A 4,934-nucleotide genomic window follows, 5' to 3' on the forward strand; every position below is an offset into this window, starting at 1 on the left:
CAAATAAATGAATGAATGAATCAGTGAATCAATCAATCAAGAAAGAAAGAAAGAAAGGATCATCAGGACTTTTTAACTCACAATTACATTTTTCCTAGCAGTTATAACCTCCCAATTTAGAGGAAATATTCAGAATTTTATAACTCACAATTCTTACTTTTTTTCCTCACAGTTGTGAGCTTATATCTAACAATATATATCGGTTTATATTTAGCAATTCTGAGTTTATTAACTTTTTTTGTTTTATCTCATGGCAGTCGCAAGCTTCCATAGATCAAGTTGATGCATTACTGTTAATGGCAAAATGCTGCACTTATTAGACTGCCACAGTATGTACTGATTATAATGATAATATTGTATTATTTGTTTGTATGAACCTGCACTGTTTGCAAAGTGATTGCAGACTTGTGATTCTGTTGTACAGAGGTGTCAAGTAACAAAGTACAAATACTTTGTTACCTTACTTATGTAGAAATTTTGGGTATCTGTACTTTACTGGAGTAATTATATACTTTTTAAAGTAAATAACTTTTTATTTCTACACCTTACATTTTCATGCAATTATCTGTACTTTCTATTCCTTACATTTTAAAAATAGCTTTGTTACTGCTATTTAATTCCGGCTTGTTTTCATTCAAAAAAAAAAAAAAAAAAACTATCCAGATAAATCGCACCATCCTGATGGAGTGAGTTTGATTGTGGTTGGATGAGAAGTATAAACATTCCGACACCCTATTGGTCTGTACGCGATCCATCACACCTGCACATCACACTCTAGCAAGGACATAACCAGTGCTGGGTTGCTTTAGAAAAGAATGTATGTAATAAGCAGATGCTTTTATCCAAGGCGACTTGCAGTGCATTCACGCTAACATTTTTCACCTAACATGTGTTCCCTGGGAATCGAACCCACAACCTTGCGCTGCTAACGCAATGCTCTTCCACTTGAGCCAAAGGGTTTATCAAAAAATATATTGATTTAAAAGTTATATTTTCTCAACTACTTGCTCATTTATCAAATGAGTGCTTTCTCTTCTTCCTCCGCAAATTAAGCTACTGTTGGTAGTTCGGTAGCAAACGTTTGAATAAATTAGCATTTGCGATTGACAATGCGATTTTCAATTTTGTGATAAGTAGGCTATACCAACTTTGTAACTCGTTACCCCCCCCCCCCCCCCATCACTGGACATAGCAGACGTATGCAGCGAATACAGGAAGGTATCAGTCAAGAAGGTATCAGATTATGAGTTATTTTTTATTTTTGGATTAATCACTTGGCTTAATCATTAATTTTGACAGCACTAATGTTTATTATAAATAGACAACCATACAAGGGTAATTGTTACTAAGCCTCCCCTGGGTACACCGATTTTCTTGTCCATTGCCCTCGCAGATTCCTGCAGCTAAGCTTGGATGTACATTTACATTCCATTAAAGGTTATTGATGACATGCCTCTGAAGTTTGACTTTTTGCACAATTGCAATACTTATAGGCAACTAGTCATCATATCTCTAGTTCTTTAATGTATTTGCGTTGTACTAAATTGCTTTCATTTTCAATGTGAATATAATAATAATATAATATCCCAAATTTTTCAACATGAACATTTTAATATAACATTATAGTCATTATGTCCTTAAAGGGGGGGTGAAATGCTCATTTTCACTCAATATCCTGTTAATCTTGAGTACCTATAGAGTAGTACTGCATCTTTCATAACTCCAAAAAGACTTTAGTCCTAGAGGCGTGACGTGTGGGCGGAGCTAAAGAATCACGAGCGCCAGTAGGCTTTTGCGTCGAGAGCGTTTGGAAGCTGTGACATTAAAGTGAGGAAAAAAACATCCAAAACAAACCATGGCTAATAGTCAGATTCAGCGTATATTTATGATCCAGAATCAGATCGAGAGGCTGAAATTTAACAAGAGCAGCATCAGCAAAGGCTTCTCTATGTGGTATGTACTGAAACTGTATATATTTGCTTAGCGGTTTTGGAAAATGACTAAGTTCCACTTTATGTCGTCTTTTTTTTTTTTAAGCTGTACATGTGGAAAGTGCAGTTTGATGACAACATCGCATGTTGTTTACTTAACGTGCTTACACACTGATAGCTAAGTTAACAACACAGAGATATTTGAAGCAGTTTTACCGCCTGTGGTTCCAACACACGATCGTGACCCTTTTTCGTTGGGACTACATTATCCTTAAGAAATAAACGGTGTAAATCCGACGTCAAACTGGGCCTTGTTTGTAAAACAAGCATCTTCGAAATGCAGGGAACAAACACAAACACTTGCACAACTCCGTTGATGCTCTGTAAAAATAAACTCCATCCACTGGTCCCTTAATGCTGTTTCTCTTTTGGTAATCTGTGCAGGGTTGTCTTGCCCTGGCAACCAAAAACACACTCCTTTTGTGACATTTCGCGACGCTCTCGCTCTGATCAGTGAAGTCTGTTGTGCTCTCAGTGCTCTGCTATACGGGAGTGCGCGCTCTTCCGGCAGAAGTGCCTCAGGACCCATATAAGGAAATTCCACTCCATCTAACGTCACACAGAGCCATACTCGAAAAAAACTTTCCGAAACTTGTGACAAAGAGGAAGAGGTATTTTGGGAACAGAAATACTCCTTCAAACGTACAACTTAATTGTTGAAACTTTGTCCATGTTTAGCATGGGAATCCAACTCTTTAACAGTGTAAAAAACTCAGTATGCATGAAATAGCATTTCACCCCCCCTTTAATGTATTTGCATTGTACTAAATTGCATTCATTTTCAATGAGAATTTAATAATAATGTAATATGCCACATTTTTCAACATGAACATTTTAATATAACATTATAGTCGTTATGGCCTTAAAGACTGTGAGAGTGATTTTGAACCTCTTTGGGATGGCACCACAAGGTGCCGTTCACTTGCAGAATGCAAGCTTCTGGAGGGCACATAAGTTTGAACTAGTGAGTCTATGTATAGTATATTGGTGCAGTGCTAGTGGTTATCTTGTAGGCAAGCATCAGTACCTTGAATTTGATTCGAGTGGCTACTGGTAGCCAGTGTGAAATGATGAGCATGATGAGTAATGTGAGCTTTTTTTGGCTCATTGAAAACCACTCTCACAGATGCATTCTGGATCAGTTTCCGATGTTTGAAAGAACATGCAGGAAGGCCTGCCATTGTAGCAATATGGTCTGTGAAGCTTAACTGATGATCGATTACATCTCCTAGGTTTCTGGCTGTCCTGGAAGGAGTTATGGTCGATGAACCAAGTTGTATAGAGAAGTTGTGATGAAGCAAAGGGTTTGCTGGAATCACCAGCAGTTCTGTCTTAGTAAGTTTGAGCTGAAGGTGATGGTCATTCATCCAGCTAGAAATGTCACTCAGACAGGCTGAAATGCGAGCAGCTACCGTCAAGTCATCTGGTTTGAATGAGAAGTAGAGTTGAGTGTCATCAGCATAGCAGTGATAAGAAATTCTTCTGAATGACAAATCCTAGTGATGTCATGTAGATGGAGAAGAGAAGTGGTCCAAGTACTGAGCCTTGAGGAACCCCAGTAGCAAGATGTTGTGACTTAGAAACCTCAGGAGTGTGGTTCAAGAGATGCCCATCTTTCTGAGGGTGGACATGAGAATCTGGTGGTTATCTATGCCAAAAGCAGCAGACAGATCCAGCAAGATGAGTTCTGAGGATTTGTAAGCTGCTCTTGCCAGTCGCAAAGCTTCAGTAAAAATTGACAAAAAGACTCGATGGCAAAGAACTACAGCTCCAAATTGCATTGTGAATGACAAACACATTTGAAATGGTCCAGAAATAGAACATTATTTATTTAAAATTGTTGATTATAAAAACAACATATTTTAATTGCATATGCATATGCATAGTTTGGAGTAGCATACAACTGTACTGCTCTGTTTCTACACTATCATTATATATTGCAGAAATAGAAAGGAGTATTTGAATTCAGCTTGTGTGTTCCTACAGAAGAAGTCACAATTTTTTTATTGGATGAAAAGCCAAAATGTCAGTAGAAATAAATGTCCCATGGAAAATATGCCCTACGGTATAAGACGTGCACCAAAGCACAGTTAGGAGGCTGAAGTTCCTCGTAGTGTTAGTGAAAGCTTTTTACAATGTGCTGAGGGAGAAATGATCACAGAGCTCCTGATATGAGATATCAGCCTTTGTGCTTTTGTTTGTTTATGATTAGATGAGATCTGTTGTGTGGGAATCAAAGGCTGCGGCATCCCGTCCCACTGCTCAGATCCGGACATTCAGCTGCTCTGCTCTGTAAAACAAAACTAACAAAACCAAAACTGACTGTAATGAAAGTAACACTGTGTACTTTATGAGTTTATGAGCTACAGAGAGATCATAAAGTACTCCACTTCCTTTTACTCGGGCAAGGCTTTGGCTTGAATTTTGCCTAGACAGATTTATTCTCGAGCAGATTTGCATCAGCTGTGTGATAGATATAATCTCACAGGAACTGACATAAAAGGGCTGCCACTATCAATAGCTTCCTTATCTGTTATATGATATGATTTTGTGTGCCTCGTTGGGATGATTGACACGCTGATCTGGTCTGATAACTGAAAGCAGCTCTGAGGTGTTTAATAATAATAAGGTGTTTACTTTCATCAGTGTTGCATGATAAAAGCACATTTCCTGTTTTATATAAATAAACTCTGTTAAATAATAATAAAATAATTTTTAGGAGAAGCATTGCTATTGCTAGTGTTATTGTAATTTAAATACATACACTACTATAAAAAAATGTGTCTCAGTGATCACTTAATTTTTAAATGTTTAAGTCTTTTCTGCTCACAGAAGCTGCATTTATTTGATAAAAAATACTGTAAAAACAGTAATATTATTGCAATTTAAAATATCTGTTTTCTGTGTGAATATCCATTCAAATGTAATGTATTTCTGTGATGC

This window comes from Carassius gibelio, chromosome A16, assembly GCF_023724105.1.
Source record: "Carassius gibelio isolate Cgi1373 ecotype wild population from Czech Republic chromosome A16, carGib1.2-hapl.c, whole genome shotgun sequence".
Lineage (NCBI taxonomy): Eukaryota > Metazoa > Chordata > Actinopteri > Cypriniformes > Cyprinidae > Carassius > Carassius gibelio.